The following is a 23,832-nucleotide window of genomic DNA, read 5'->3' as shown; positions in this document are numbered from 1 at the left end:
TTGTCATTGTGCAGAGTACAAGTACAAAGACAAGGAAATGCAGTTTGTGTCTAACCAGAAAAGTGCAATGTGATATACAAAGTACAGACAGGTGGTGCATTGGCAGGACAAGAAATATATTACAGTGTTATTTTTTGTTTTTTTGGGCGGCTGTGGCTCAGTGGTAGACCGGTTGCCTTCCAATTGGAAAGTTGGTGGTTCGATCCCCGCCCCTGCAGTCATTGTCAAAGTGTCCTTGGGCAAGACACTGAACCTCGAGTTGCCCCCGGTGCTGTGCATCGGAGTGTGAATGTGTATGATTGTTTATCTGATGAGCAGGTGGCACCATGTACGGCAGCCCCGGCCACAGTGTATGAATGTGTGTGAATGGTGAGTGTTTCCTGTAGATGTAAAAAGTGCTTTGAGCAGTTGTTAAGACTGGAAAAGCGCTATATAAATACAGTACATTTACATTATTTAACCCTCTGAGACCTAAAGTCATTTTCATAGCTCATTGTCCGTCTGCTTCTATTTTCTATAAAAGCTTGTAAAACATCAACCCGGGTATCTACAGTCAAGATATCAACATCATTCTTTTCAGAACAAACTGGGCTATTAGAATATTTGTGCTGCACTGAGGTCATTTGAATGTTAAAAACGGTTGTAGGACCTGAAAGGGAACATGAATCTTCCAGATATGTATTGATATCACACACAGAGCAGTACGAGCTGAGCCAGTCTCCTCTAAAACACTTCTCATATGTCCTGGGAGTCACACTGGGAAGAAATAAACATTAGAACTTATACAACTATGCATTTATTTTTAGCTTAATTTACCCAACAGAACAGCTTCGGAGTCATTGGAATGAGTTGAATCATGGTCGTCTCGCTCCCCCCTAGCGCCTGTGAGCTGAAACCCCCTTGCAACTTTCAGTCAGCGAGTCTGTTGGACAGGGGCCTCCTCCAGATGTTCCCAATTTACCTGTACTACCCGTTAGGGCTTACCAGGTCTGTCCAGAGTCCTCCCCCACCCCCTGACCTAACTCACCACCAGATGGTGATCAGTTGACCGCTCCGCCCCTCTCTTCACCTGAGTGTCCAAAACATACGGCCTCAGATCACAACAATTATAAAAATCAATCATTGCTCTTCGGCCTAGGGTGCTCTGGTACCACGTACACTTATGAGCACCCTGTGTTTGAACATGGTGTTTGTTATGGACAGTCCATGACTAGCACAGAAGTCTACCAACAGACAACCACTCAGGTTCCGATCAGGGTGGCCGTTCCTCCCAATCACGCCTCTCCAAGTATCTCCATCATTGCCCACGTGTGCGTTGAAGTCCCCCAGCAGAACTATGGAGTCCACTACTGGAGCCCCATAGAGGACTCTATTCAAGGTCTCCCAGAAGGCCAAATACCCCAAACTCTTGTTTGGTGCATATGCACAAACATGTGGAAAAATAATGTTCCTTATAAAAATCGATGAGTGGTCCCTGTCCCACATACCCCCCGGCCATAGTTACACAGCACATCCTCTGTTTTCCCCAAGCACTCTTTACCTAATACCCAATAATACATTACACAATCTTTATTTAAAAAGAATGCTATCCCATTGTTAGTACACGTGAGTGTCACTAGTCTAAAGCCTCCTGTCCACTATCTTGTCTGGATCATTTGGATGCAGCCTTGGCCCTTCACCAGGCGAGGTCGCTGTTACTGAAGCTTCTAGTAATGAACCCATTTTCAAACCAATTCCTCTGAGTGGTTCAGTGCTTCACCAAAGCTTCATTTGCCCTTCACTATCAACACCTAGTTTCTTGACTTTGTAATGCCTTATGTCTACTGTAAAATCTAAATTGAGTTGTGCCATAATTCATTTTTATTTATACCTTTGGTTTTCCTACTGTGACATTTCAAAATGTCAAAAGGTGCATTGTTTGAAAGCCCATCTCTACACATCCATGTTCCACTCCCACAGGTGGTGCAACACGTGCTAGTTGTCCCTTAAATTCACAGTTTATTTTTGTAATTTATTGGTGTTTTTCTGTATTTAAAAAAAAACAACAGAAAAATTCTGTAAAGTTAACATGAAAATGTATGTAAAAGTACAAATTTGCTTTAGAGTGTATCAAGTCCTGACCATTCCCTGACCGGGAATCGAACCCGGGCCGCAGCGGTGAGAGCGCCGAATCCTAGCCACTAGACCATCAGGGAGTCATATTTTCCAAATGTATCTTTGTACATGTGAGTTTCCTCTTCACTTACTGGAATGACTCATGTTGTTTTAGGTGAGGAATGGCGCCTGGCTGGAGCTTCAGAAGGCAGGACATGACAGATTACACATCTGTCACATAGTCAGTTTGTATTCTTAAATACCAAGTCTCTTGCTGTTCCTTGACTAGTTGCCCCCCCTGCTTTGCATCGCTCCAGGTAAGTAGAAAAAAAATCTGTTATGCACCTTTGCATTGCACTAAAATGTCAAAATTTGGACCTGAATCCAAAATAACATTACTTACTTGACATTCCCAAACATGTTTTTTTGGAAAAAAAATTTGGTTAGGGTTTAGTTATTGTTGAAAAATGAAAAGAATTGTTATTGAAATGGAGGCAGATGAAGTGTTTATGATCAATGATGTCAACAGGATACATCCGCTGTCGGGGGTTTGATTTAAAGGGAATGGAACTCTTTAACAGTGTTGGGGTTCTAGCGTTAAACTAATGAGGAAGAATTGACAAATCTAAATCAACCAAAACAAGTCTAGGAACTTACTCTTTCAAATGTTGCACCTGTATCTGTCAAGTCCTGACCGGGAACTGACCCGGGGCGCGGCAGTGAAAGCTCCAAATCCTAGCCACTAGACCATCAAGGAGTCCCATCCGTCAAATTTTATTTTTGTAGATGTGATTTTTCTTTGTGTATAATTTAGCATCTTTCTCATCTTTTCTCTCATTACCTCCCTCTTCCCCTTTTTCCTCTTCTCCCCCCCCTTACAGACTATTGCTCCCCAGCTTTGACGCAATGGATAATGTGTCTGATTACAGATCAGAAGATTCTAGGTCTGATTCCTGGCTAGCTCGTAGTGCTCTTTGGCGACTAAATCTCTTGTTCGTCATTTCCAACTTTACCCCCCAGGACAAACTCTACAAAGAAAATGTACATGTATAAAGAGCCAAATGATGAGTAATTATAATAGCTTTACAATAGTAATTGTAAAATTGTAAAGCTAGTTCTCTGTAATGCCTCCACATTTTTCCATCCTCTGCTTCATTTTACATTGATAGAAACTGAACAGCTTAGGATAAAGGTCCTGCAGGAGGCCCCACATTTTGGACTACAACAAAGATTTGACTGGCTTTCTGCACATTTGCCAACAAAGATCACCACTGTTTGCATAGAATGGTGTGAGAAGCCAGGTACTCCCAATGCTCACAACGTAGGGCTAGTGGGGCAATGGGTAACGCGTCTGGCTACAGATCACAAGATGTTAGGGTTGACTCCGGGATAATTTGTTCTGTTCTTTATCTATTAAATTACTTGATCCTCATTTCCAAGTTTACTCCTGTACAAACTGTCTATCACAGTAAATTTACACATATTTGGAGCCAAATGATGCGTAAATATCTTTTCAACATGTGCTAAAACAGCTCTAAATCCTTCAATTTAACTGAAGCACAGCTATCATCAAGCATTCTCTGTTGTTTTTTTAGAATCAGCAGTACTAGATAAACTATCCCTGGAATTGTCAGTTGTTACTCATCAATTAGTGGAACCTAGAAAATAGCAGCATATTTGTGGATCCGATTTTTCGACTATGCTATCACAACAACGCGGTGATTTTAATACCAAATGGTCGTGATCTTATAGTGCTTGGTACTCTGCGTTGCGGTGGCTGCAGCAACCTCGGTAGGAATCTGGGTCACGGCACCTGTGAGAAGCTACTTTTCTGTTGTTTCTTTGAATTACTACATCTTCTGCTTTACTTTACATTGATAGAAACTGGACAGCTTAGACTAAAAGTCCCGCAAGAGTCCCCAAATTTTGGACTGTAACAAACGTTTAACTGGCCTTCTATACACTTGCCAACAAAGATCACCACTGTTTGCACACAATGGTGTGAGAACGTAGCTATTGCTAATGCTTAACGTAGGGCTAGTGGCGCAATGGATATCGCGTCTGACTACGGATCAGACGATTCCAGGTTCGACTCCTGGCTAGCTCGTAGTGCTCTTTAGTAGGGGTGATCCGAGTATCTGGTATGGATAAAGCACTTTTGCCGAGTACAAGTATTATCCGAGTAATATGAGTCAATATCCGTGCTCGGATTGAATAAAACTCCTCAACTGGCCGCGCAGCGTTCTGTGATAATCACAGCGCCCCCCGCCTACAAACCCGCTCGGATCAATCACACACACACAGAACATGGAGAAATGCGCTCCCTCGGCCGCTCTCTCTCTCTCTCTCTCTCTCTCGCTCTCTCTCGCTCTCTCTCACTCTCTCTCTCTCTCTCGCTCTCTCCTGCTCCGTCAGTCAATTCGGTCTGCGGATCTGTTCCGTTAACGTTTAGGGTTTCTTCAGCTTCAGGTTTGTTTTTAACTTCGGGTTGTAGTACTTACTTAGTAACCAGTAGATTTCTGGTGAACGTGGGGTTTGTAGTCCTTACATAGTAACCGGTAGATTTCTGGTGAACGTGGGGTTTGTAGTCCTTACATAGTAACCAGTAGATTTCTGGTGAACGTGGGGTTTGTAGTCCTTACATAGTAACCAGAAGATTTCTGGTGAACGTGGGGTTTGTAGTCCTTACATAGTAACCAGTAGGTTTCTGGTGAACGTGGGGTTTGTAGTCCTTACATAGTAACCAGTAGATTTCTGGTGAACGTGGGGTTTGTAGTCCTTACATAGTAACCAGTAGATTTCTGGTGAACGTGGGGTTTGTAGTCCTTACATAGTAACCAGTAGATTTCTGGTGAACGTGGGGTTTGTAGTCCTTACATAGTAACCAGTAGATTTCTGGTGAACGTGGGGTTTGTAGTCCTTACATAGTAACCAGTAGATTTCTGGTGAACGTGGGGTTTGTAGTCCTTACATAGTAACCAGTAGATTTCTGGTGAACGTGGGTTTCAGACGTGTTGCTTGGGTTAAATGTGACTCCCGTTGCGTCTCTGCCATCGGAGATTTTTTTTTTTTTACTGTCAGCTGCCCCCCGCCCCCTCTTTTTCTGTGTCTCTCTCTTACTCACACACACACACACACACACACACACACACACACACACACACACACACACACACACCTGGTGTGGAAATAAAAAAAAAAAGAACCAAAAAAAAAAAGAACCAAAAAAGAAAAAAAAAATTTAAAAAAGAAAGTTATATTGAGTATGAAAACTCTTGTTCATTACATTTTACTTCATAATTGCAACCGCATGTGTTGGATTCGTTGTTGCAAAACGTTCTGTATATAGTTTGTTTGTTACCATGACAACACCATTGATCTGAAGCTCGATGCTGTCATTTAAATAGTTTTCAAATCAGCAATAAATATAACAATTTTTGATCAACTCATATCAATTGCATGCTTAAATAACATACCGGTTAAAGCCCCGCACATTTCAAGAGAACCCGACCCACTTCCGGGTTAAATATGACCACTTCCGGTTTAGGCCCCGCTCAGTCCGAGTCCGGATCCGGATAATTCATGTGGTAAACAGATACAGATACAGATACAGATAATGCTGTACTCGCTCATCCCTACTCTTTAGTGACTAAATCTCTTGTTTGTCATTTCCAACTTTACCCCCCAGGACAAACTCTACAAAGAAAATGTACATGTATAAAGAGCCAAATGATGAGTAATTATCGTTTCAACATGTGTGTAAATTCATCTAAGCCTCTAAGTGTCAGTCAACTACAGCAATAATCAAGCTCTTGCTGTTGGTTTTCTGTTTTTGCTTGCTAATCATCTTTCTTTGAAAAAAAAAGTGTCCCTGAAGGACAGAATCAGCAGTGCTAGATAAACCATCCATAAAATTTTCATTTGTTAGTCATTAATCACGGAAAGCGAGAAAATATCAGTGGAGTTTATATTCAGAGTTCCCACTATGCTTTCACAACAACAAAGATGCAGGTGTGAACGGCGGGAGCGGGTGATGACTGGCAGGTGTGGTAGCAAGGACCGCTGATTGTAGATGGGAGGCAGGTGTGTGCGACAGGAGAAAGAATCAGTCATGTAAGTCATGTAATTAACATTAAGTATTTGTACGTTTGATAAGTTAATTTTAGCGGATATCTTACATTTGTTACGTCATTTGACGCTAGACTACTGTGTTGGTTGTTTCTTTACCGCTGTAAAGATCGCTGCATGTTATTATTAACACGGTAAGATTGTCTGTCTTTATTTCCGTCTTTGTGCTTACAAAGTGTTTTACTTTGTAACAATTTTTATTTAAGTAGCGTTTTCCTTCTTAGAAATTTTTTTTTAGATTATTTTTGGGGGGCTTTTCCTTCATTAGGCAGACACAGTGGACAAATATGAAAGGGGGAGAGAGAGAGATGGGGGACGACGTGCAGCAAAGGGCCACAGGCTGAACCTGAACCCGGGCCGCTGCAGGATTCAGCCAACATGGGGCAAGCGCTCTTACAGGGTGAGCTAGAGGTCGCCCCGCAAAGTGAACATTGATAGTAAGCCTATGCTATGTTTGAGTTAGTTGACCGAGCGCCATGTTTCTATACGTGCTGTGGTTACCATCGGGCTCTGTTGGTGTTTGGAGTTGTCATTGGTGTAACTCACGCTGTTTTATACGGGTAATTCAATGCGTAAAGTAGTACAATGATGGCAATTGAAGAAGGGAAGTTTATATAATTGTGTGGTTGGATTAATTCTTTGTTTGTGTGAATTTAAATGTATATAAAAGGTTATTTGCAAATGTGTGTTTACGTTTGTGAAAGTTTTATTCACAAACGTAAACACACATTTGCAAATATGAATGAATATGTATAAAGGGGGACTTTTCACATAATGTTATTTTATGGCTCTTTCAATGGTAATATATTTTAATTCTAATCTAATTTAGTTGTAGAAGCCAATAATCTGTAACAAAACTATACATAGATTTTTGGAGCGTTTTCTAGCTTGAATTCTTGTTTGTATATTGCATGTTATTTAGCTAATGCTTTTATCCAAAGCAGTTCATAATTGTTTTTTATATATATATATATATATATATATATATATATATATATATATATATATATAATTAGAGGTTGCACACCTCTGGATTAAAAGGGGTTAAATGTTTTGCTCATGGATACATTAGTGATGGATCATTGTTGAATAGTAGTGGGAAGTGACTCTAGTGTCCCAAACTAAATACATGTGTGCGTCATCACCACCTCAACGTCTATAATGTGATCTATTGTGTTCCTTAGATGGCATCTCCAATGAAAATCGCTGAAGTGTCTAATGAAAAGGTGCAATCTGTCAGACAGCACTACAGTTGTGTACAGCAAGTATTGTGTTGGTTAAATTGTTTATTTAAAAGTGAAATATTGGGTCAAGGAAATGACAGTATTCAATTAAAAGTAGCATACACTCTATTAGCTTATAACAGTTATTTCCTAGTGCTGATAAACCGTTAGGATTTATGTGTAGTAAGTGTAAACATGTATTACTTATGTTTTGTGTGTGTGCGTGTGTGTGTGATGGTTGTTACGAGAATACAATAATATTTAATTATCAAGACTTATGATTACAGTAAAAAGGTTAATTCCTTATTTTAATGTTAACTGAGTAAAGTATTTGGTGATGTAGTAGCATATTGTCCCATTTATAACTGTGGTTGTATGGGTGATTGTAGTATTTGTTAAACTGAAGTAAAAACCGTCTTACTAAAGTACATTTAAACTAATGTTATCGGGAGTAGTTCAGGAAGTTGAACATCAATATTTATTGTTCTGATATTCATTATAAATGTAACTGTCCTTCTGTGTAACAGTCTGTTTACAATGTTGCACATGTTGATTGGGATTTTGGACAGTAATATGGAAACTGTCAACATATAATGGTTTCTTGTCTTATTAAAATAATCATTGTGAGAACAAAGGTATATTCACAATTAATGTGTTTTTATCTTTGTTTGCAGCTGACATGGAGGAACACGCTGACGTCCAAGAGGATGCGGGAACGTCGGACAGTGTTCAACAGACTGAGGAGGAGAAGAATGAAGATGATGATGGTGAGAGGGAAGAAGAAAACACTCATAGGGAAAGGGGTGAAGAGGTAGTTCATAATGAAGAGGGATATTGATAAACAGCTGTTTCAACCGTCCCCCACCTGGCTGTTACTCCATGGATTTTAAGTGAATGCACAAATATCTGTGTTTATACAATAATTTATCAAGGTGAGACATGGAAAAGCAGTTTTACAAAGATAAAAATATATTTGGGGTCGAGTTTTCCCATGTAATCCTATGGAGACTGACGGGCTGGGGGGTGTTATTTGGATGTCCGGTGGTTTAACCCACGTAAACATCTGGTGAAACAACATATTCCACCATAAAAACATGATTTAATTGGGAAAACCTACTGTTCTAGCTTTAAAAAGGACTAAATCATCCACAATGCATTCAATATATTTCATTAACCGGTTCATGATGACGGCAATTAGTTGTTACCAGACATTCACAAAGATGTGTAGCCCTGAATCACTCTAAAATAACAGCGTTACGAAGTACCATTCATGATATATAGTAAAATATTAAAGTTATGTTAAGTTTATATGGCTTAAACTGTATGTTCATATGTCCCCCCCCCCCCCCCCCCATGCTGTTTCATTCGTCCCGTCCAGGAGGACAGAAACATTATGCACGTCCACTTTTTCTGTAATAATTCCTGAACGGTTTTCTTCAAAGCTGAAAATCCAGCTGTAGTTGACAGATGACACGTGTAGGTTGCTATGGTGACTAAATATTAGCTTTCACTGCGATATGACTGCTTTGTAAATTATGTTTAATTGAAAAAATGTTCCTGCTCTCCCCTACATGTTGAGTGTATATAGTGCAGAGTGAGAGCAAATTATGAATGAAATTGTGGAACCAGGCGTGCCTGGAATAGCCCCGCCCCCTTTTTGAATTCTACAGAAAATTTAAACCCAAACAAAAACCAACTGTTGGAATGTTTGTGTTCAGTGTGACATCACCACATCAAAGGATCAAAGGCACCAATGATGATGCGAGACTCTAGAACTCTGATGTTAACTCAGGGTTAAAACCAAAACAGAGTCATTTCAACTGGTAACCACTACACACTGTGTCTTGTTTCATGTCTTCGGAAAACCAACAACGTCTTCTATCGACTAACAAAGTCTGATACAGTCTGATACAGACTTTGTTTATATCAGATGTCTTATACTTATGTACTTATGTCCTCTCCAACATAGCGTGGAGGTCTGTGGCAGTGCAAGAACAGGGTGGTGGTTCCCCTCTTCGGAAAAGGGGGACCAGAGGGTGTGTGCTCATTACAGGGGTATCACACTGCTCAGCCTTCCTGGTAAAGTGTACTCCACAGTGCTGGAAAGGAGGGTTTAGCCAATCGTTGAACCTCTGGTTTAAGAAGAGAGTTGCCTGTAACATTTGCTAACAGCAGTGGTGGGATTTGAACCCACAACTCAAGAGGGACAGAAGCCTTAATTCAGCGCCTTGGACCACACAGCCACCCTACCTGCAATTGTCTGACCCCCACACCGTGACATATACAGGGACTGTGGAAAAAGCCAATACTTTATTGAAAAATGCCAATACTTTATTAAAAAATGTTACCACACTTTGTCATTTGTCTTGCATTGTTGTTTATTAGAATATTGTAACCAGCATTAAGTGAGTAGGTTTAGGTCTGTGTGAATATGGGCTGAGCATTTACCTGGGCTGAATTTGTGAACATCTTCTTTTGCATATTCACTGTAATGAGCCATTACTCCTCCAACTGCCAACTATTGTTCTAGAGACAATAGGATATACAGTTTTAGATTGCAAGGTAACTGTCCAAGACCAAAGACTTCACTGAAATACCACAAGTGATCAAAACAGTTTGTCAAAATGGGAAAGGTCATGTTTTTAATTGCAAATTCCAGCACAGTTGTTGATGTACCATTCAAAAAAGAACAATCATGAAACACATACTACTTAGATATTGCAGCCATCCTGATCACAGCCACGGGGGGATCTGCATGTGTTTTCTTACCAACAAGTTTCTGGAGGTCCAAATGGCAACTTTGGCGGCAACTTATAAAGTCACATGCTGGTATCTGTTTCTTTGGGCTCGCCCCATATAGCACAAGCTGTGAGGACTTCCCTTGCTGGTAAGTACGGGAATTGCAAGGAGCCGGCCGTTGCCCACAAGTCCACAATAGCGCTGCACTCCCAGAGCAAATGCCTCACCGACTCGGGGTCGCCACATCCAGGTCGGGGGCAGGATGTGTGTGCTGACATGCCCCGGGAGTGCATAACCAATCTGACCGGGAGGATCTGATGAGCCACCATCCATGACAAGTCCCGGAGTCTGTTTTGGGAGAGCCGAAGGATTCATGTTGCACCAAACAGTTGAGGGCTCGTCAAAAGCCAGCCCACGCACTGGACTCACAGGTTCCTGCTCCTGCACAACTGAAATGAGAGAGCGATAATTTGTTAAAACATACACTTCTTCTTGCTCGAGGTGAAAACATTTTAGAAATGTCTGGATAAAAGCATAAGTTGGATGGCAGGGTAAAAGACCCAGGTACTTTAAAATCAGAGGGTAAGGTCTTTAATCTTCTGAGGTTTGAGCCCATACAGAACCGTGCCATAGCTGCAGTCTTAGGTTTTCTGGATGGTGGCATGGCTGCTGTTATGTGTATAGCTTTTACTTACTCATCTCTCTTCTTTGCACTCTTTCCCTCTCTTTTCTGGGTGGGATGAAAACAGAGCTGATGAGTAAAATCAAAGGTAAAATCACTGATGATGATTAAAACCTTTCTTTCTAGTGTCAGTCCTCTAAGTCTCCAGTACCTTAATCTCTGCCTAACTTTCCCTACCGTGTCTAGCCAATTTGTTTTCCCAACCCCCTTCCTGATCAAATTTTACCCCAAGGATTTTTTGGTCGGTCCGAGTCACAGTCAGGGGGAGTCCTGTCATCTCAGTAGCTGTCCACGGCCCATGAAAATGGGCAAGGGTCTTGCTTCTATTATTTAGCAGCTGTAAAGAATCTGAGTCTAGTTAAGAATAGCAAAATTGTTTTTCACAATTACAAAAGAATCGGCCCAACAGCAAAGTCTATCAAAAATAGTTTCAACTCATCGGCGTCCCCTCCAAGGAAGTCTTTAGTAAATGGTGAAAGACTTGTGTGTTATGAAGAGAAACCAGAGTGAGTACAGCTGTCTGCTTGAGAGCAGCAGAAAACCCTAGTTGACCCAGTCCAAACCATCGTGGTAAGCCTCACTGGGAGTCCAAACTAAAATGATAAGAGGCAACTTGGTAGACTCCTTACTGATGTTTATCTGTACTCACAATGCCCTTTTCTTTAAAACACCAGCCAATCACAAGTGTTACATGTGAATAATCAATGTGTGAGTAATCAGGAAGCTCACATAAAAGATAGTTGCAATGTTTACCAAATGTTTAACTTTACAACCTGTAAGCTGTTGGAGCCTTGGTTGCTACAAGTTCCCAAACCTTCCCTCAAAATGTGAATCACAGATTTTCCAAATTTACCTATTTACCATGCTTTACATTAGCATAAATTCTATTTCCAGCCTGTTGATGTTAAACATCTGCTGCAAGTGTCTGAAGTGAAGTCTCCATCTGCTTAAGAGGAAACTACAGTGCTCATACCCGCCGTAACACCCTAAAAACTGGAGCGTAATACAATAAATATACTACAATTAAAGTGCTTGTTGTGCTGTCTGATAGTCTGAGGCAGAAAAGAGAGAGCATACCGCTTAGTTTCTGTCACAGGAGGTCTTAGTCTACCACTACGTTCTATAACCAGGGGTGCACATAACTGGTACGCAAGTACGCATGCGCGACAAAAATCGGGAATGCGTAATGCCACTTGTGTTACTACGCGCCTTTGCGTACTTGACTGATCTTCTCATCTAACCTTACATATGACATGTTGCTTGCAAACTACGGTCAAAGAAGTCCAAAAAGCAACAGACATTAAGCAGCTTTTTTGGTGTTTCGCCAACTACAAAGAAACGCCAAATGGAGCCAGAGCCGATGAGCGCACTGAAAATGTGGTGCAAGATTCCACATCTAGCGGACAAAACAGGTGCGTTTTATAAAGGCTCAAAGAATTTCAACCATCCTTTATTTGACAAACATGAAAAGAGCAAGGAGCACACGAATGTGGCGCAAGCCATTGCTAATAAACAAGCTAGCCGAGACGAAATGTCCAGGACAAGCTGAATGAAGAACAGCAGCAAGCTCTGTTTAATATTTTTCTTGTTGCCTTCCATAAAGCTAAACACGCATGTCCCATGTCTTCCTATTCTGAGGATATTCCGTTACTGAAGCGGCTAGGAGTAAATGTCGGAGGTGTATATCATTCATGTGAACTGTATTTCGTTGCATTGTACCTGTACATGTGTGATGACAATAAAGTAGTTACGGTAGTAGTAAAGGAGTTACGAGCCAGGTTGCAGTCTACTGAGTTTTGGGGGCTACTTTTTGATAGATCTGAGGACATCACAAAAACTGAGCAGGAAATCATTTACATCGTGTCTGTGTCCAGCAACAGAGAGTTTACCTCAGACTTTATTGGATTGATTGAACTGGGTGCTGACCGAACTGCGCAGGCCATAATAGACGGACTTGTGAGACTTTTCCAGGACTCAGGCTTGGATGACTGGACAACACAGTTGGTCGCTGTGTGTACAGATGGCTGTCAACGTCGGAATCTACAACGGCGTTGTGCCAAAACTCCGGCAACTTGCTGCGGTTGGAGACTCCCTTGTGCACATTCTGTGCACCCATTGGAGAATTGCGTAAAATCAGCTGATTGCAACTTTCCTTACTGTGAGACATTTAATCGCTCTGTGGTCAAGCTGCTGCAGTTTTATTTACAAAAAAGTGGAGCAAAAAAATCTGCTGCACTGAAGAAGCAATGTAAAGAAAATGGGATTTCCTTTGTGAAACTGGGTAAGTTTCATAATATCAGATGGTCTGCATGGAGGCATGAAACACTGTTAAAAATATCAAGACTATTGCCAGCCAATAAAACACAACTGGCTACGAGTGATAACAGTGACATGCAGCATATCTGCACAGAGCGTTTTCAGTGCATTCTGTCAAACATGCTTGACATTGGCAACATTTTAAAGATCACATCCATTAGGTTCCAGAAGGAAAAACTGACCATTGGAGAATGTAAGGATGAACACATGGTGGCCATTGGACAGTTCACACTTCTGCTTGATGGTAAAGGCCAAAGGGCACGCACTGTTTCTAATGCTGATGCTGACATAGACAAATCAAACTTACTCAGGGGATTAACTGAAGAGTTTGAAAGCAGATATGACTCCCTTAAGTCATGTGATCATTTCTTAGTATTTGATCCTTCAACATGGCCTCAGGAAATGCAAGATCTCCACAGTTTGGGAAACACAACAGTTTGCAACATTTTCAAGAAATATGAGGCCACTTGCAACTTGACAAAAACACCACTGTGACAGAATGGATGCGCCTAAAGCAGGCAGGAAAGCGCCTGGGAGCCTCTTCTGTGTATGACTTGGTCCAAATAGTAAATAAAGTAACCCAGATGCTTACTCCAACAAGCTGGTTAAGCTGTCTCTTACACTGCCTTTAGGCAGTGCAGCTTGTAAGGGATTCTCACATCTTAACATAATAAAAACCAAGTGCAGATCTCGTCTGTCACATGCTTGTCTCTCAGCCCTGATGTACATTCACCTGTCAAAGCAGACCACAGAGACGTTTAACCCAAAGCAAGCTGTTGACCTGTGGATGGAGACAGCTAATCGGAGGCTCAACCAAGGACAGGGACGTCCATCTGCAGCATCTTCATCACCATGCAGGAAGCTGAAGCAGAGGTCAGTGGGGACGACGTTGAAGAGGACAGTGGGGACGACACTGAAGAGGACAGTGGGGAAGACTGCACTTATTAAGACTTCGCTGCATAAGGAGTGAGTACCAAACACCATTTCCTGGTACTCACCTGAGTAACTCACTGGAAAGGTTATGTGCACCCCTGTCTAAAACCCTACCAGTCAGATTACCACAGGAGGTAATATCTTTTGCAGCTCTTTTAAAGACTCTACCATGATAGTCTTCTATTACCATAAACATCTCCTGAAGATTTTCAGATTTTTTAAATTTTTTCCGAGACAGACTAAGACTTATCTTTATTAATCCTTTTGGGATGACTAACCGCAAGGAAATTGAAATATTACGGAATAAAAGAAGAAAACTGGGTAAAACATGTAATATTAATGTGAATATGGCTTCAAAACCTGTAAATGCAACTGCTGTGGCTGGAAATCAAACCTAGGCAAAATGATTGCACTGCTACCATATAAATCACAGTCGATAAGTAACACACCTGTTGCCTTTCTTCTGCTTGCTGCTCTGTTGATAAACTTTTCAATTGATTAGTAGTAGTTTCCAGACACGGGCAAAGTGCAAATCGCAGAGCACTCCCTGTGTCTGTGGATCCTCATGGAGGCAGCTTGATTGATTGAGATGCTCCCTTATTTGTACCATAACAGAGATCTAATATTTTATCAAATCGGGTTGGACAAGTAACCTTTCTGGCTAATCTTGACAAATAAAGCAAGAAAACACACAACGAAAACTACTGTGATGGCTGGGAATCAAACCCACGTCAACTGATTGGAAGGTAGCTATGCTCACCACTATACCATCACTGGGCAATGGACTGTTCACTGCAAATCTTGCAACACAGCTAGTCATTTAGACTGATTTTTGCATTAATTACCATGAACACAAGGAGATTGCCTTTGAATACTTTTCTCTTTCAGAATAAGAGCATTTGCAGCTCTTTTACAGACCGAACAATAACACCTGTTGGAGATGCCGGGGATTGAACCCGGGGCCTCATACATGCAGAGCATGCGCTCTACCACTGAGCTACATCCCCTGAATATGTTCATATTTTTTTTTACTTTTTCTGAGATCATTGAATAAGAGAAGAAACCTGGGTGAAAAATGTAATATTTATGTTATATATGGTTTCAAAACATGGCGGTGGCTTAAAATCAAGCCTGGGCAAAATGCTTGCACTGCTATGGTGTAAATCTAGTCAAAAAGCAACACATCTGTTGCCTTTCTGCTGAACAATACAACGCTCTTTTTAAATCTTGTAACACATCTGGGCATTGAGAAATGCACTGGTGAAGACGGGTGGCTTCCAGTACCTATGAGATAACACAATATTGTTCATGAAGCCACAAACTATGTAAGGTGTTGTTTTATTGCCCCAGGTCCTTAACAGGGAGTATGCCTCCTTCAATGTTCAGTTAGTTTTCTGATCGGTTAAGATTTCTATGGGGACCCCTACCTGTGAAAAAGAAGTAAACTATTGGCCACTTGTCTTAGCCTTGGTGTTTCTGAGGGGGAAAGCCTCTGGGTGACATGTTGCTTAAGAAAGGTTTGTCCTTCATAGATCTAATTTTTTTCCAATTCTTGTGTTCACACTTGGCACTATTTCACATCTTTTGTCTGTAGTTCTCTTCTCTGTCAGGGCTTATCTCTGACTCCCCCACCTCTTTTTTGTCTCTTGTTATGTCTCGGCGCCAGCTGTTGCTAGAAGTATTATGCTTTTGGGTCGTCCGTCCATCTCTACATACATACGCACTTCCCATTCTTGTGACTGTGATAACACAGGACCCCCGGGAGGGACTTTCTTTAAATTTGGCAAAAGAATTTACATGAACTCGCAGATCAATTGATGAGATTTTGGAGGTTTAAATGTTCAATGTGAAATTTGGCATACATAACCACTTGGAGTCGCGGATGAACTGATTTTGATTTTGGAGGTCAAAGGTCAAGGTTACTTTTTGTTACGTCTCCAGAACTGTATATGTATTTGTCCTGAACTGGTGAAATTCAGTTACGTAAAGTCCCAGTGGCCTAATGGATAAGGCACTGGCCTCCTAATCCAGGGATTGTGGGTTCAAGTCCCACCTGGGGTAAATTTCAGCAGAGTGGCGTAGCGGAAGCGTGCTAGACTCGAGATAGAATTGATAGCAGAGAAACGCAAAAAAATGTGAATTCAATGATTATTGAGTGAAAGGTTTACTAACTTTGCAGCTATTGGAATACTGCAAGTAGTAACGTCAGAAATAAATACTGAACTTACAGCCAATGCTGTCGTGGGAGAATTAATAGTCCAACTCGGATACTATGTTTCCTGGGGTCAGTGTTGGGACCACTGTTGTTTAACTTATAACGTATATAAATAATGTATGGGATGTGTCAAAAACAATGACAACCATTTATGTGCTGATGATACTAATTTAATCTGTTCTGGATACAGCAGAAAATTAATTAAAAAGATGAGCTGGTTTGATGGTAATAAACTAACACTTTAGTGAAACTAATTTATAATTTTTGGTAATCGTGCCACAACTTTACACAAAAACTTAAGATAAATGATATTGAAATTGAACGAGTAAAAGACCTTAAATTTCTGGGAGTCATAATCACTGAAAAATTATGTTGGAAGCCACATATACACCAAATTAATGCTAAAATATCCAAAAAATTACTATACTGTATAAAACCAATTATTTATTGAATCAACGCTAATTGTGCAAGTTGTTCCTTCATACTTCCATAATTACTTACTGTTTGGAGGTATGGGGAAACACTTACAAAACAAACACTGAACCTATAATCATTCTTCAAATGAGAACCTTAAGAATTGTAAATAAAACCACTTATAGAGCACCAACTAACCCACTAATCCAATTAATTCCAGTGCTATAGATGGCGGGTGTAGAAAGATGAAGAAAGGGAAGAAAATAAACAAAAACATTGTAAATGAGTGTAGATACAGTATGCATGTTAAAATAGATATAATCAACCATGTTTAAACACGCCACAAGCTATCTTGAGGGTTACAATTTTTATAATTTAAAATACGGGTCACTTCCTGTCACCCTGGAGTCGTACCGTCTTATAAACCCGGTGTGCACGGCAAACTTTTAAAACAGAATGCAAAGACGCCAGTAAGACAAAGCTGATATGACTAATGTTTAACCTGTGAGAGAGATCTGAGTGTTGCGTGGTTATTGTAACTAGGTAATGTTTGTGAAGTATGGTATGGTTTTAAACAGAATGACAGATTGATGAATGTAGCAGTAGCATGTAAATCACTGTAGTTTTAGATGTTAAAATGTGAGCACAAGAAAGCTATGGGATTACTGTGGGGAAATGGAGAATGGCTAGGTTAACTGATGTTTTTAAACATTGTGAAAATTAACGTAACATATGAACACTTTAAACATTTACAGGCATATAACATATACCTGCAGTCTCAGTCTTTGGATGGTATAGGTAGCGTATCGCTACCGTGACAGCTGACATCCGCCCCGTCACAGTTACCTACAATTTTGGCAATGAATGAGTATTTCACATTGAACACTTACGATTGGGTGGTCATTAAAATCAGGGCTTTGCAAGTACAGATATAAAAACCAGAGTCAGAAAGAAGCCTTTCGGTACTTCACTAAGCTATGTCACATGGGACAACATCATCTGAAAACCAAGTCATCACATTGGTTACCTTCCAGCAATGTAACATTTGCAAATGGCAGTGGCGGGATTTGAACCCGCGCCTCCAGAGAGACTGGAGCCTTAATCCAGCGCCTTAGACCACTCGGCCACACTACCTGCGCAAGACTATGCTCCACATCGTAACACACACTGGGACCTTAACTAACGTAATGCTTGTTAACTGTTATCACTCTTTGTCATTTGTCTCTGGCATTGTTGATTATTAGAATATTGTAACCAGCATTAAGTGAGTAGGTTTAGGTCTGTGTGAATATGGGCTGAGCATTTACCTGGACTGAATTTGTAAACATCTTCTTTTGCATATTCATTGTAAAGAGCCATTACTCCTCCAACTGCCAACTATTGTTCCAGAGACAATAGGATATACAGTTTCAGATTGCAAGGTAACTGTCCAAGACCAAAGACCTCATTGAAATGCCTCAAGTGATCAAAACAGTTTGTCAAAATGGGAAAGGTCAGGTTTTTTATAGCAAATTCCAGCACAGTTCTAAAATTATTTTTGAAAATATGTCCATTTACCATTCAAAACAAAAGTACAATCATGAAACACATACTACTTAGATAGAACGAACTTGTTCAGGTGGCAATGAAAGAATCCCAGAGACGTGGACCCTCTGGCACAGCGATACTTGGTCAGGACCGCACCCCCCTTCTTGATAGTCCTCGTCTCTATATAAAGCTGCACACCAGGCCGGTCCTGGATGCACTTGACGTGTTGTTGCTGCACACGCCAGATGTGCTCCATAAGCACCTGGTCCAACAGTGGCACCCCCATGAGGTCCCTCTTGTTTCCCCCTCCCAGCTCCTGCAGCAGCCGCTCAATGATGGTGATGGTGGCCTCCTCACCGCGTGTCCTCCTGCGACAGTACTGGCTCAGCTCCTTCTTACTGATCTTTGCATCCACCACATGATCAGTCATGGTTGGCACACCCTCCTGCCTGAGCTGCTCTGTGTTTGGCCGCCGCGACAGAGAGAGTTCCCCTGCATCCAACTTAAACATGCAGGCAGAGAGACAGCTCATGAAGGTGGGGTAGAGGGAATGAGCGTCAGTGGAACACCAGACAGCCAGCCTTCGCATGAAGTACCAGATGTCCAGCCGTATGTGGAGGTCTGGCCACTCCCCAAACCTTGTCTGCGGTATGCTGGACCACTCACTGATGCAGCAGCCACAGTGCACATACAGCAGCAGTGGGGGTGCAATAGCTGACTGATGATGTATCAGGCTTTTTGCTGGTGGTTTCTTGGTCACAGCAACAAGCTTGATCATTGACATACAGTTGCACGCCACGTATCACAAAACTGTTTGGTGGGGCCTTATGTATTTGCTTGTATTACATCAAGTGACCTGCATACCAACGACCGTAAAGATTAATATGTACATGGTTTGCAGAACTGTACCTTCTGATAGACATAAGGCCACTTGGGTTATCTTCGGGCTGCTCTATGGTCTTCTGCAGAAGGATAAATCCCAGAGTTGGCTCACTCCAGATTATTTAAGCAACAAACATCCCTGGGTGGACTTGAACCACCATCCTTTCAGTTAACAGCCGACTGTGCTGACCTATTGCGGCACAGAGACTGCGCCTGTTTGATGTTTTATGAGCGGGAGCTCGACCTTTAAGCCACAAACATTTGCACAATTGGCTTTTTGGGGTTGAGCTGCACATGTATGCTTATCAGGCTATTTTCTTGTTACTCAGAAATTGGGGAAGCTGACTCATGCGGAAATGTAGAAGCTGGTTGTGCATTGTATTTTTCTTACATGTTAATTGGATTCTGACTTTGAATTCAAATATTTGGCATCCAAGAAAATTCCAGAACTGATGATGTATCAGTCGTTTTGCTGGTGGTTTCTTGGTCACAGCAACAAGCTTGATCATTGACATACAGTTGCACGCCACGTATCACAAAGCTGTTGGGTGGGGACTTATATATTTGCTTGTATTACATCAAGTAACCTGCATACCAATGACCGCAAAAATTAATGTGTACATGGTTTGCAGAACTGTACCTTCTGATAGAGGTAAGGCCACTTGGGTTATCTTTGTGCTGCTCTATGGTCTTCTGCAGAAGGATAAACCCAGAGTCGGCTAACTCCAGGTTATTTAAGAAAAAAACGTCCCTGGGTGGACTTGAACCACCGTCCTTTCAGTTAACAGCTGACTGCGCTGACCTATTGCGCCACAGAGACTGCACCTGGCTGATGTATTATGAGCGGGAGCTCGATCTTTAAGCCACAAGCATTTCCTTTATGGCTTTTTAAATTTGAGCTGCACATGTATGCTTATCAGGCTATTTTCCTGTTATTTAGAAATTAGGGAAGATGGACGTGTATTGTAATTTTCTTACATGTCAATTGGATTCTGACTTTGAATTAAAAATATTTGGCATCCAAGAAAATTTCGGAACTGATGATGTATCAGTCATTTTGCTGGTGGTTTCTTGGTCACAGCAACAAGCTTGATCATTGACATACAATTGCACGCCACGTATCACAAACCTTTAGGGTGGGGCCTTATGTATTTGATTGTATTACATCAAGTGACATGCATACCAATGACCGTAAAGATTAATATGCTGTCAGCGAATGCCACCTATATGCGACAGGCCTCCGCGTGACAGGCGGAGATACTGTCCATTATAAGAGACTCTCACATTTCTTTGATAGCAGGATCATTCTCAATCCTTTTGTAAACCTTTGTCTTTCTTGGAGTATATCCACTATAATACATTCTTAAAATTGCGTATCTTTTGCTATGGTTAGGCCTCGTATCCAAACTACTCTGGCAGATGTAGTAGTGTCGATGTAGCCTTGGAAATAATTAGCAGCTGGTAGACAGATCTCCCCATCGGGAAATAAACCCCAGTCTTCAGTGTGAGAGGCGGAGGCGACCATCCAAAGTTTCAGTAGTATTGTGGTTTTTGTGTTGGAAAAAGTTGCACTGTTTGAAATAAGCTTTTGAGATACAAGAACGTCTTCACTTGGGACAGCAATTGACTCCCAACCCGATGGGAGAAATCCTGAGCTTTGAGATTTGGAGGGGCTGACTTTGATTCCGAATGCTTGACACTGGACTTCAATCTGCCCCAGTGGGTGCTGTAGATCACTGTTTGATGAAGCCTACAGAACAACATAATCTGGAAAGAGCAGAAAAGGAATTACAAAGTGCCCAGACTTGACACTCTCCCACCTTCTGCTGCGCCTTGTGAGGTGCTGTTCATGTCCAGTAGATATGCTTTTTCCATCGCTTGACAATATTCCCATTTAGGGTCAGGAGTTCTCCTCCCATGCTGAACACAGCCTGAGCCAAGGCCCGCTTTCCCCCTCATGATTCACCCCAGTGGAAGCTGTAGATCAATGCCTGATAAAGCCAAATGAACCACATAAACTGTGCCAACTCCAGCGGCGCCTTGTGACGTTTCATTCATGTCCAGGAGTTGTGCTCTTTCCATCGCTTGAAAATATTCCCGTTTAGGATGAGGAGTTCTCCTCCCATGCTGAACACAGCTTGAGCCAAGGCCCACTTTCCTCGAGGCCTTGTAGCATTGGTTAGCTGGTAGAAAAGTCTCCCCGTCGGGGAATCGAACCCCGATCTTCCGCGTGACAGGCGGAGATACTGTCCATTATACTAACAAGGAATACCCAAGCCTAAAATTTGGCACATCAAGAAAAGGTGGCGCTATTCCAACACTTAGGCCACAGTCAATACATGTAGAAATATTTAGGTTTACTACATATTTGCTATCATTCAAATCCATGACAAAGCATCTGTGACTGAATCTGGTTTAAAATCTCTATTTTGTAGCATTTTGAACATTTGCAATAAAATAAAAATGTGCATTTTCCCAAAATATGCAAAAAATTGGATTTCATCAGTTTCCGTAGTGTAGTGGTTATCACGTTCGCCTAACACGCGAAAGGTCCCCTGTTCGAAACAGGGCGGAAACACATTTCTTTGTTTGTATTGACTTCGCACAATCAAACTCTGCGAAGTGAAACTCTCCATGACATTCACGGAAAAATCTCCCTGACGTGAAATCGTGGCCAGGCCTACCGAAGTTTCCCCAGTGCAGTAGTCATCACATTCAGAGATTCAGGAATATCCTGTCTAACATTGATGCAGAAAAACTAGTCCACGCATTTGTTACTTCTATTTCTGGTGAACGTGGGGTTTGTAGTCCTTACATAGTAACTAGTAGATTTCTGGTGAACGTGGGGTTTGTAGTCCTTACATAGTAACCAGTAGATTTCTGGTGAACGTGGGGTTTGTAGTCCTTACATAGTAACCAGTAGATTTTTGGTGAACATGGGGTTTGTAGTCCTTACATAGTAACCAGTAGATTTCTGGTGAACGTGGGTTTGTAGTCTTACATAGTAACCAGTAGATTTCTGGTGAACGTGGGTTTGTAGTCCTTACATAGTAACCAGTAGATTTCTGGTGAACGTGGGGTTTGTAGTCCTTACATAGTAACCAGTAGATTTCTGGTGAACGTGGGTTTCAGACTTGCTGCTTGGTTTAAATGCGACTCCAGTTGCGTCTCTGCCATCGGAGATTTTTTTTTTTTACTGTCAGCTGCCCCCCCCCCCCCCCCCTCTCTCTCTGTGTCTCTCTCTTACTCACACACACACACACACACTCACACACACACGCACACACACACTCACACATACCTGGTGTGGAAATAAAAAAAATAAAAAAGAACCAAAAAAAAAAAATCACACTGATCATAAAAAATAAAAAAGTTAAAAAAAGAAAGTTATATTGAGTATGAAAACTCTTGTTCATTACATTTTACTTCATAATTGCGACCCATGTGTTGTATTCATTGTTGCAAAACGTTTTGTTTATAGTTTGTTTGTTACCATGACAACACCATTGATCTGAAGCTTGATGCTGTCATGTAAATAGTTTTCAAATCAGCAATAAATATAACAATTTTTGATCAACTCATATCAATTGCATGCTTAAATAACATACCGGTTAAAGCCCCGCACATTTCAAGAGAACTTGACCCACTTCCGGGTTAAATCTGACCACTTCCAGTCTAGGCCCCGCCCAGTCCGAGTACGGATCCGGATACAGATAATTCATGTGGTAAACAGATACAGATACAGATACAGATAATGCTGTACTCGCTCATCCCTAGTGGAAACCACATTAAATATTAATTTAATTGTATAACGCGAACAGTAACAACTCTGCGCACACAAGTTCTTGTGTGGGAGTAGTGGGATTTGGTGCTGGCAATAGAGTCCTTGTAACGTAGGATGTGGTTGTTGTACATTTCTTTGTGAATAGTGAGACCCGTTTTTCTATGGAGACGTTCAAGTTGCCGACCTTTGGCTTTCATGAGACAAAGATCGGGGGTGGACCAAGGGGCGGAGACGGAGAAAGAAACAGATCTGTTTTTCAACGGTGCAAGAGAATTCAGAATATCATGGAGTCCAGTGTTGTAATGAGAGACCAGATCATCGGGGGTGGAGAGATTTTGAGTGTCAGGAAGGCAGAAGGAGTGAATAGTTGAAGTGAGTGTGGCGGGGTTGATATTCTTTGTGTTCCAAAATGAAATAAGGCGTGGTATTTTTGAGATGGAGAGACGGAGTTTCACTGTAAATGAGAGGAGAAAATGGTCAGTTATAGGGAGTTCATCTGCTGTAAGGTCAGACAGGGTTACAACCAGAGCAGCAGATTAAGTCCAGAATATGTCCTTTGGAGTGTGTCGGAAAAGTGGTATGTTGCTGACATCCAAAACTGTCTAAGGAGGAGGTGAAGTCTTTGGTGAGAGGCAGGTTGATATTGTCCATGTGGATATTGAAATAACCCAGCAGTATTATGTTTGGTGAGAGAGAGGATAAGTGGGTAAAGAAAGCAGCAAAGTCATTTAAAAAAAAAATCACTATTCGGTTTAGGAAAGCAGTTGAAATGATGGTTGGAGTGGGACCAGACAACTTGCAGACAGCAAGGAGCTGAAGACAGAGTTGGCTCTCTGCAGGTTATTTAAGCAGCAAACGGCCCTGGGTGGACTTGAACCACCATCCTTTCAGTTAA

The 23,832-nt window shown here is 41.5% G+C and overlaps 8 non-coding genes across 8 annotated transcripts; 3 read left to right on the top strand and 5 right to left on the bottom strand.

Moving 5' to 3' along the window:
• Positions 1 to 2,123: 2,123 nt before the first annotated feature.
• Positions 2,124 to 2,195, bottom strand: trnae-cuc (transfer RNA glutamic acid (anticodon CUC)). Its single transcript has one exon. It is a non-coding gene; the product is annotated as a tRNA-Glu (tRNA).
• A 1,933-nt stretch (positions 2,196 to 4,128) lies between these two features.
• Positions 4,129 to 4,201, top strand: trnar-acg (transfer RNA arginine (anticodon ACG)). Its single transcript has one exon. It is a non-coding gene; the product is annotated as a tRNA-Arg (tRNA).
• Positions 4,202 to 11,264: 7,063 nt separating this feature from the next.
• LOC116683440 (U5 spliceosomal RNA) lies at positions 11,265 to 11,376 on the bottom strand. Its single transcript, XR_004330554.1, has one exon. It is a non-coding gene; the product is annotated as a U5 spliceosomal RNA (small nuclear RNA).
• A 3,674-nt stretch (positions 11,377 to 15,050) lies between these two features.
• On the bottom strand, positions 15,051 to 15,122 carry trnaa-ugc (transfer RNA alanine (anticodon UGC)). Its single transcript has one exon. It is a non-coding gene; the product is annotated as a tRNA-Ala (tRNA).
• A 981-nt stretch (positions 15,123 to 16,103) lies between these two features.
• Positions 16,104 to 16,176, top strand: trnar-ccu (transfer RNA arginine (anticodon CCU)). The gene has a single exon. It is a non-coding gene; the product is annotated as a tRNA-Arg (tRNA).
• A 1,620-nt stretch (positions 16,177 to 17,796) lies between these two features.
• On the bottom strand, positions 17,797 to 17,878 carry trnal-aag (transfer RNA leucine (anticodon AAG)). The gene has a single exon. It is a non-coding gene; the product is annotated as a tRNA-Leu (tRNA).
• Positions 17,879 to 21,349: 3,471 nt separating this feature from the next.
• On the bottom strand, positions 21,350 to 21,421 carry trnad-guc (transfer RNA aspartic acid (anticodon GUC)). The gene has a single exon. It is a non-coding gene; the product is annotated as a tRNA-Asp (tRNA).
• A 237-nt stretch (positions 21,422 to 21,658) lies between these two features.
• trnav-aac (transfer RNA valine (anticodon AAC)) lies at positions 21,659 to 21,731 on the top strand. Its single transcript has one exon. It is a non-coding gene; the product is annotated as a tRNA-Val (tRNA).
• Positions 21,732 to 23,832: the final 2,101 nt, after the last annotated feature.

This window comes from Etheostoma spectabile, unplaced genomic scaffold, assembly GCF_008692095.1.
Source record: "Etheostoma spectabile isolate EspeVRDwgs_2016 unplaced genomic scaffold, UIUC_Espe_1.0 scaffold00018990, whole genome shotgun sequence".
NCBI lineage: Eukaryota > Metazoa > Chordata > Actinopteri > Perciformes > Percidae > Etheostoma > Etheostoma spectabile.
The sequence above is the reverse complement of the archived record's forward strand: the minus strand, read 5'-3'. Positions and strand labels throughout refer to the sequence as shown.